This window comes from Moschus berezovskii, chromosome 10 (genome assembly GCF_049115385.1).
Source record: "Moschus berezovskii isolate FMDL1 chromosome 10, NW_MosBer_1.0, whole genome shotgun sequence".
NCBI classification, from domain to species: domain Eukaryota; kingdom Metazoa; phylum Chordata; class Mammalia; order Artiodactyla; family Moschidae; genus Moschus; species Moschus berezovskii.
Window position 1 is genome coordinate 40,160,125 of NC_142469.1, and position 10,378 is coordinate 40,170,502.

The window sequence follows — 10,378 nt, forward strand, 5'->3', positions numbered from 1 at the left end:
TTTTGTTGTTGTCACAGCTGAGTTAATGTCTGTCCAGTTCTAATCAATAATGTATTGATTGAAGAAGAAATGTTAGAGAATGTAAATTATCAGTTTCTATTGTTCCTCACGCATATAATTTGTCATTTTATGCAGTTAAACTATCCCCACCAAGCCTTGCTCGGATAATTCCTCCCCCATAAAAATGTTCTCATCTGCATCTTAAAAATGGCAGTCAATCCCAGCCACCTCAAGTTGTAATATTAACCCTCTACGAATCTCCTCTTATTTTTTCCAAAGACCATGTATTGCTATATTTACTGTATTTTTCTTTATCTGTTATTAACAAGTGTTTATCTCCTCTTTTTCGTTAGATTGGGAATGCCTTGATTGCAGAGAATAAATCTTATTTATGCTGCATCTGCAGTGCTTTCTTCAGTTCCTCTCATATGCCATAAATGGTGCTCAGAAAACACCTATTATTTCTAAAAACAAATGACAATATCTGATCTATAAATTTTCCACTAACATTTTCATAACTCCTGACCATGTTTACCTCTGCCAGCCCCATTCTAATTGTCTCTTTTCTTCCAAACTTTGTGGGAGTAGGTTTAATATTACTAGCGTCAAGGTGCTGCTGCTAAGTTGTTTCAGTCGTGTCTGACCTTTTGTGACCCTGAGAACTGTAGCCTACCAGGCTCCGCTGCCCATGAGATTTTCCAGGCAAGAACACTGGGTTGCCATATCCTTCTCCAGGCGATCTTTCCAACTCAGGGATCCAACCCATGTCTCTTATGTCTCCTGCGTTAGCAAGCAGGTTCTTTGCCTCTAGGACCACCTGGGGAGTCCAGTATAGGATTAAAAAAAAATGCTTCTTTCCCTCCAAAATGAGCAAGAATGTGTTTGGGAAGTGGAAAGGTGTCATGATAATAAACATAAGAATTATATATTAATGGAGTACTGGGTTTTTAAAGTATCTATCATACTTTAAGGTTTGATATATTAGACTGATATGTACTCAGTGATATCAGGAGTAACACCCAGAATAAATGACTTCTTAGGGTCCCCTTTAGATACGTGCAAGAGTCTGCTGGCCAGTTCCATTGCCTCATCTTTGAGTATGCCTCAGTTTAAGATCAGAGTTGTGCTCAGGATATGACTGAATGACAGTTATCAACTGTCACCAGACCATTCAAAAGTGAAGTACACTTGCTGCCAACTGTCAGTGCCAGATGCAATGGCAAATCACTTTACAGATTGCTGACAAATTGCACTGATATGATTTCTGAAGAGCCTCCATAATTTACACTAATTAGAAGTGGGCCAGTCTGTGGAATATCTGAGTTACTTAGGGAATCTTTATAAGAAATGAAATTTCTTTTTTTAAGTAAACATTTGTTTATTTTTGACTGCACTGGGTCTTCAATGCTCTATGTGGGCTTTCTCTAGTTGCAGCGAGTGGGGAACTCACTCATTGCAGAGCATGGATTCTAGGGTGTGCTGGCTTCAGTAATGGCAGCTCACAGGCTCTAGAGCGTGGACTAGGTAGTTGTGATGCAGAGGCTTAGTTGCCCTGCAGCAGGTGGGATCCTAGTTCCTGGTCCAGGGATCAAACTGTGTCCTCTGCATTGGTAGGCACTGGGTAACCAGGGAAGTCCCCTAAAAATGCAGTTTCTTTAACTTTTAGGTTTAGTGGATTGCATGAACTTGGCTAAATAGGGGTTTCAGGGAGTATCAAGGCTTCCCTGGTGGCTCAGATGGTAAAGAATCTGCCTGGAGATTGCAGGAGACCTGGGTTTGATCCCTGGGTCAGGAAGATCCCCTGGAAAAGGGAATGGCAATCCACTCCAGTATTCTTGCCTAGAGAATTCCATGGACAGAGGAGTTGATGGGCTATAGTCCATAGGGTCACAAAGAGTTGGACATGGCTGAGTGACTAACTTTCTCTTTCAGGAAGTATCAGCGTTGATGAGTGATTTATTAGCGTATTCATAAACAAATGGAGAAATGATGCTGGGGGAATGACCAATATGACAGAATTAAAGATATAAGTGACTTTTGATGGGCTGAAATATTGAGTAAGTAAAATAAAATTCTTTAGGAATAAGTCTGCAGCTTCCTTTCTGCTGGAAGGAAGAAATTCCTTTCTACTGTAACTTTTTGAAAAAGCCCCCAAATTGAAGCAACATTATTATATGGCTGCCTCTTCAAAGTAAAATGATGAGATATCTTAATAGAAGGTTACTATCTTCTTCAATGCAGAAGAAGTAATAGTTTCAGTCTCCGCTCTGGAGAGACCTTAAAACTCTAGTGTTGTGTCCAGTTTTGGATACCACAGAGGAGAAGAGATATTGACAAATAAATGGAGGTCCAGAAGAAAATAACTGGATAGTGAGAAGACAGGAAACCATAGCCTACAATGCAGAACCTGCAGACATTTAGTCTAGGCCAGAACTAATTTCAGTTCAGTTCAGTTCAGTTCAGTCGCTCAGTCGTGTCCGACTCTCTGCGAGCCCATGAATCACAGCACGCCAGGCCTCCCTGTCCATCACCAACTCCCGGAGTTCACTCAAACTCATGTCCACAGAGTCGGTGATGCCATCCAGCCATCTCATTCTCCGTCGTCCCCTTCTCCTCCCGCCCCCAACTTTTCCCAGCATCAGAATCTTTTCCAGTGAGTCAACTCATCGCATGAGGTGGCCAGAGTATTGCAGTTTCAGCTTTAGTATCAGTCCTTCCAATGAACACCCAGGATTGATCTCCTTTAGAATGGACTGGTTGGATCTCCTTGCAGTACAAGGGACTCTCAAGAGTCTTCTCCAACACCACAGTTCAAAAGCATCAATTCTTTGGCGATCAGCTTTCTTCACAGTCCAACTCTCACATCCATACATGACCACAGGAAAAACCATAGCCTTGACTAGACGGACCTTTGTTGGCAAAGTCATGTCTCTGCTTTTTAATATACTATCAAGGTTGGTCATAACTTTCCTTCCAAGGAGTAAGCGTCTTTTAATTCCATTTAGGAGTGGTAAAATATTTTGACCTCTTATATGGAAGAGTTGATTAGATGTCTTATCTTTGTCTCCATAAAACAGTACCATGGCAAATGAGTAAGAATAACTGAGAAATAGATACCAGCCCAGTAATTAGAGTGATGGAAGCACAAGTGCTTGGGATATTATACAAGACCTTCATCCATGGACTCAGATCCTTTTCAGCCATGAGATGTGGTTATTGTAATAGTCTCAAAATTCTAATTTATTAATCAGACCAATATTTATCAGATTCCTTTCCATCATTTTATATTTATCTTGGCTGTAAAATAGAAACTTCCTGCTTCACGTTCTGTCTCTGATTTGCGTGCCTGCAGGCTCTTTGCATCCTTCTCTTTGCATTCATGCTCTTCTCTCATCTAAGGCTGAGTCTGTAAAGCTCTTGGAGCATGCCTTACTAGTAGGCTCTCCGTGTCTGGGGTAGGTTAATCTAGGAGAATAGACATCCTATTTCAGACTCCAGTATCAAGCTATTTTTCAATTTTACTTTACTCATAAGGGCCTTGTTCTTGTATTATTAAGATTCTACTGACTGGGAGAATAGTACTGCGGTTCAGTGTCAGTTTGGGAATTGAAATGGCTGGTTTAAACTCCTGTGACCTCAGGCAAGTTTCTTAACATCTTTGTACTTCTGTTTTTATTTTCATTTTTGTTCTTTTCACCTGTAAATAGGGAATAATAGAGGTGCTTATCTCATGGGTTGTTGTGAGTATAAAATGACTAAATTTATGTAAATCACAGTGAGTCAGCCTGTCACATGCTAAACGTTAGCTATTATTAATAATATTTTAGATTCAAAAATTCAAATTTGAATTGGAAAAACAGTTATAGATAGAAATTAAATAACTGTCCTCTGTTTTGGGTGTGATGTGAGAGGCCAGAGTTAGTTTATGCAGAAGATTATTTGTTATCATTATTGTTCAGTCACTAAGTCGTGTCTGACTATTTGTGACTTCATGGACTATAGCACGTCAGGTTTCCCAGTCCTCTACTATTTCTTGGAGTTTGCTCAAATTTATGTCCATTGAGTCAGTTATGCTATCTAAGCAACTCATCATATTGAGCACCCTTCTCCTTTTGCCCTCAGTCTTTCCCAGTATCAGGGTCTTTTCCAATGAGTCGGCTCTTTGCATCGGGTGGCCAAAGTATGGAGCTTCATCTTCAGCACCAGACCTTCCAATTAGTTAAGGTTGATTTGGGCTTCCCTGGTGGCTCAGACGGTAAAGCGTCTGCCCGCAGTGTGGGAGACCCGGGTTCAATCCCTGGGTTGGGAAGATCCTCTGGAGAAGGAAATGGCAACCTACTCCAGTACTCTTGCCTGGAAAATTCCATGGACTCAGAAGCCTGGTGGGCTACAGTCCATGGGGTCTCAAAGAGTCGGACACCACTGAGTGACTTCAGTTTCACTTCACTTTCAAGATTGACTGGTTTGATCTCCTTTCTGTCCAAGGGACTCTCAGGGGTCTTCTCCAGTACCACATTTTGAAAGCATCAATTCTTTGGTGCTCAGCCTTCTATATGGTCCAACTCTCACATCCTTACATGGCCACTGGAAAATCATAGCTTTGACTATATGGAACTTTGTTGGTAAAGTGTCTCTGCTTTTTAATTCACTAAGTTTGTTATATGAGAAGATGATAGATGATCTTAAATTGGGAGTAGCAGTTTTTCAGGCAAAATGGGGTTGTGAAATGTCCTTTCCATCCAAGTAGGGTAGAAAATATGGTCAAAGACATGGACTGCAAAAGGATAGCGCAAGTTCAAGGTGAGAGCACAGGCAAGGAGGTGGAGGGGAACAGATGGTGCTGAGGAGCGCTGCACTTTGGGTTGGCTGCCCTTAGCCACACTTTGGCTTTTGGGATGTTGGTCCTTAACTGTCCCAACAGCACAAGAAGAAGTTGTGTAAACCAGGGGTTGGCAAGCTTTCCCTGCAAAAAGCCTGAGAGTAAGTACCTAGGTTTTGTAGGCCACTTGGGTTTCTGCTGCATATAATGTTTTTCAACCATTAAAAATGTAAAAATCATTTTTTAGTTCAAAGGCTACCCATAAACAGGCAGTGGGCCAGATTTGCTGGCCCCTGTTCTAGACTCTTGAGTCAATATGGTTTCTCTATCCTTAGAAAACTTGGCTGGAGCAGAATATATATGTCAGGAAATGCCTTGAACTGGATCACAGGATTGTCAGTACTGATGCTGGAAATCCAGAGCAACAGAAGGATTTTATCCTGGGGCATAGCCGTGTCGTAGTTCTCTTTGAGAAAGAACACTCAATGCAGCGCCAAAGATGAATGAGATGATGGACTGAGCTGGGGTATTGAAGAGTTTGGATGTTGTCACCAGCCAGTTCAAGGGAGTGTGTACCCCTGGGACTTTGATCAGTAGAACACAGGAAGTGTGAGGAGTCAAGGAGATCAAATCCTCTTCCTTCTTCTCTCCTGTGTTCTACTGTGAGGGCAATTTCTTCTGTCAGCCTTCCCAAAGGGTCTCCACTTGCCAGGTCAATGCACCTTCTGCTCTTTGTCATCATTGCTTGTAAGCCTTAAAAAAAAAAAAAAAAAAAAGCAACTCTCTCTAACTGGACTTGTACCACTCAAATGGAAATAGCACTTTAAGCCTTGCCTCAACTTCCTTTCCTGGAAAACCAAATTAAGATACAGGTGGATGAAGAAAGAAGAACCTGAAAAGATCTGAGAATAAAGGTTAGCAAGATAGGAAGAAACGTAGTAGAACACAGATGGGAGCAGTAGAGAGAATTTCAATGAGGAAGTGATGGTAATGTCATTGAGAGACTAAAGGAGGGTTATGTAGCTAAATAGTCGGGTAGCCATGATGCTCTTGCTGGAGTGGATTCCTTGGTGAGGTGGGGGTGTCACACTGCAGAGGATTTAAGACTGAAGGGAAGTAAGGAAATGGACATGAGCTGCATGTGGACTTATCTTCATGAAAGCTGGCTTTGAAGGCAAGGAGAGACAGTGGGTGGTGATTTCAATGAAATGGAGTTTTAGAGGCACATTTCAGTTTGGAGTTTTATGTGTTATAAGTAACAAAGCTATTAGGGAAGTCATCTAACCATGTTTAATGTAGTAGCCTACATAAAAGTAACATCCCTTCTAACCTTACCCCTGAACTTTGGCGTTTTCTGTCACCTTAACCCAGTTTTATTTTCCCCATTTTATTTTTCTAGATACAAACTACATTTTTGCAGTTATATTTTTTTATTCCTTGTCTCTCTCCACTCAAACACAATCTCTCTAGGGGCAGGGTTTTTGGCTTACTCTTTTTGTTTGTTTGTTTATTCTCAATACCCAGAAGAGTTTCTGGCGTATAGGAGGAATACAGTATTACTTTTGTGGAATAAGCAGTGGCCACAGGACTGGAAAGGGCAGTTTTCATTCCAATCCCAAAGAAAGGGGATGTCAAAGTATGTTCAGACTAACACACAATTGCACTCATCTCACACGCTAGCAAAGTAATGCTGAAAATTCTCCAAGCCAGGCTTCAACAGTACATGAACCGTGAAATTCCAGATGTTCAAGCTGGATTTAGAAATGGCAGAGGAACCAGAGATCAAATTGCCAACATCTGCTGGATCATTGAAAAAGCAAGAGAGTTCCAGAAAATCATCTATTTCTGCTTTATTGACTACGCCAAAGCCTTTGACTGGGTGGATCACAACAAATGGTCGAAAATTCTGAAAGAGATGGGAATACCAGACCACCTGACCTGCCTCCTGAGAAATCTGTATGCAGGTCAGGAAGCAACAATAAGAACCGGATGTGGAACAAGAGACTGGTTCCAAATAGGGAAAGGAGTACATTAAGGCTGTATATTGTCACCCTGCTTATTTAACTTATATGCAGAGTACATCATGTGAAATGCCAGGCTGGAAGAAGCACAAGCTGGAATCAAGATTTCTGGGAGAAATATCAGTAACATCAGATATGCAGATGACACCACTCTTATGGCAGAAAGTGAAGAACTAAAGAACCTCTTGATGAAAGTGAAAGAAGAGAGTGAAAAAGTTGGCTTAAAACTCAACATTCAGAAAACTAGGATCATGGCATCCATTCCAGTCCCATCACTTCATGGCAAATAGATGGGGAAACAGTGGAAAGAGTGAGAGACTATTTTTTGGGGGCTCCAAAATCACTGCAGATGGTGACTGCAGCCATGAAATTAAAAGATGCTTGCTCCTTGGAAGAAAAGCTATGACCAACCTAGACAGCCTAGTAAAAAGCAGAGACGTTACTTTGCCAACAAGGTCCGTCTAGTCAAATCTATGGTTTTTCCAGCAGTCATATATGGATGTGAGAGTTGGATTATAAAGAAAGCTGAGCACCGAAGAACTGATGCTTTTGAGTTGTGGTGTTGAAGACTCTTGAGAGTCCTTTAGACTGCAAGGAGATCCAACCACTTTATCCTAAAGGCAATCAGTCCTGAATATTCACTGGAAGGACTGATGCTGAAGGTGAGACTCCAGTACCTTGGCCACCTGATATGAAGAACTGATTCCTTGGAAAAGACCCTCATGCTGGGAAAGATTGAAGACGGGAAGAGAAGGGGACAACAGAGGATGAGATGGTTTGATGGAATCACCAACTCGATGGACATGAGTTTGAGCAAGCTCCAGGAGCTGGTGATGGACAGGGAAGCCTGGCATGCTGCAGTCCATTGGGTGGCAAAGAGTTGTCCATGACTGAGTTACTGAACTGATCTGAACACTTGTGCTAGTCTAGCTTTTTTACTGCCTTTAGAAAGATAAAATATGGTAAAAAGAACTAAGGTATATCAGGTTTTTCTAGGTATAAATAGCTGGGACAAAATGTGGGTATAAGATTTATTCAGCTAAGCCTGATTCTTCTGATTAGAACAAATGAAGGCCAATTTGCTAAGAAGATTCTTACAACCATATGGCAATGACAATAAATGTCACCTTTTTTGTAGTCTGTATAACTTGGCTTATTTTGCTGCTTCATTGTATATTCCACTCCAGTTTCTTCCCCTAAATCCCTTAAAATGTAGAAGTCCATGTGCCTAATTTTTATCTAACAAATTAAATTTGCTAGAAATGCTGTACAGCTGGAACAAAGTGAGAGGCTGCATCAAGAAGCTCATATGTATATACTTATGTTTTCAAATTATTTGTGCAGACCCTGCATCAAAAACTCGGTTAAGCATTGGTGAACTTCATTTCAGCTCCAGGTGCTAAGTGAAAGTTATGGTTATTGTAAAATAAAGAGTTAAGAAACTGAAAGGAGAAAATGGGTATAGGAGAAAAAAAAAAAGAAGTGGTGTATAATCCTTGGCTCCACAACTTCACATTAAATGAGGAGGCGAACTTTATACAATGAGAGAAAAATCAATGAGGTAGAAATACTCTTCCTCAGAAAGTGAATGAGGCAAAAATGGACTCTTTTCTTTTTATTGAATTTGGGTGCTGCTGGGATCTTGTTGATTTGTTGATGCTAATTTTATTAGCTTTCAACATTGATTTATTTACTTATTTAATCAGGATCAGTGTTTCTCACATACCTGAGCGTAGAGCCCAGAGTGACCAGGGACCGGAGGATAACAGAGTGTGGGTCTGTTAGAGGTCTGTGAAATATGGTGAGTCACCCAAAGGAGGTAGGTGAGTGTACCAATTACCTCTGATCTTAAAAGGAACAGTTATTTATAAATGGAAATGACTTTTTCTCTCTTTTAAATACATATTTATTTTGAAAAGAAAAGGGAAGGTATGATAATTAATTCTCATTTGTACTTCTCACCTAGAGGTAACTCGATCAGGACTGGGTGCATGCCTTTGTGGACTCTTAAATGCATTCACACACATGTGTATATACCCACGCACATTCGAGCACGTGTAAACTTTTCATGCTAAAAATGCTGGGATATAATCTCCCTTTTTACTTTTATGTTGAACTGAAATAAATAAGATAGCTCTTTATTGGGAGCTAAAATTTAGGAGGATGTGCAGCAAGTGATCCTAGTGGATGATTTAATCAGAGGGAAAGATTGGTTTACAATTGAGAATTACTAATAGACTGATTAATGTTTTGGCCAGTGCACTTTCTAGGTGGTTCTGTAGGTGGTCATTCATATTTGGGAACATATTTAAATCTTACATTTTATTGTGAAAAATAGAAATACTTAAACCAGTAGAATAAAAGAACATGACTTGGTCATTAAGAAAAGTATATATTTTTCTTTTTATTAAAATTTGTTTTCTAGTTTCATTCTTTCACAAGTGGCTGACCAGTTTTCCCAGCACCACTTGTTAAAGAGACTGTCTTTTCTCCATTTTATATTCTTGCCTCCTTTGTCGAAGATAAGGTGTCCATAGGTGGGTGGATTTATCTCTGAGCTTTCTATTTTGTTCCATTGATCTATATTTCTGTCTTTATGCCAGTACCATACTGTCTTGATGACTGTGACTTTGTAGTAGAGCCTGAAGTCCGGTAGGTTAATTTAAATAAAAGCAAAAATAAACAAATGGGACCTAATTAAAATCAAAAGCTTCTGCACAGCAAAGGAAACTATAAGCAAGGTGAAAAGGCAGCCTTCAGAATGGGAGAAAATAATAGCAAATGAAGCAACTGACAAAGGATTAATCTCCAAAATATACAAGCAGCTCCTGCAGCTCAATTCCAGAAAAATAAGTGACCCAATCATAAAATGGGCCAAAGAACTAAACAGACATTTCTCCAAAGAAGACATAAAGATGGCTAACAAACACATGAAAAAATGCTCAACATCCCTCATAATCAGAGAAATGCAAATCCAAACCACAATGAGATACCATTTCACACCAGTCAGAATGGCTGCTATCCAAAAGTCTACATGCAATAAATGCTGGAGAGGGTGTGGAGAGAACGGAACCCTCTTACACTGTGTGGGAATGCAAACTAGTACAGCCACTATGGAGAACAGTGTGGAGATTCCTCAAAAAACTGGAAATAAAACTGCCATATGATCCAGCAATTGCACTCCTGGGCATACACACCGAGGAAACCAGAATTGAAAGAGACACATGTACTCCAATGTTCATTGCAGCACTGTTTATAATAGCCAGGACATGGAAGCAACCTAGATGTCTGCAGACGAATGGATAAGAAAGCTTTGGTACATATACACAATGGAGTATTACACAGCCATTTAAAAGAATGCATTTGAACCAGTTCTAATGAGGTCGATGAAACTAGAGCCTGTTTATACAAAGTGAAGTAAGCCAGAAAGAAAAACACCAATACAATATACTAACGTATATATATGGAATTTAGAAAGATGCAAATGATAACCCTGTATAAGAGACAGCAAAAGAGACACAGATGTATAGAACAATCT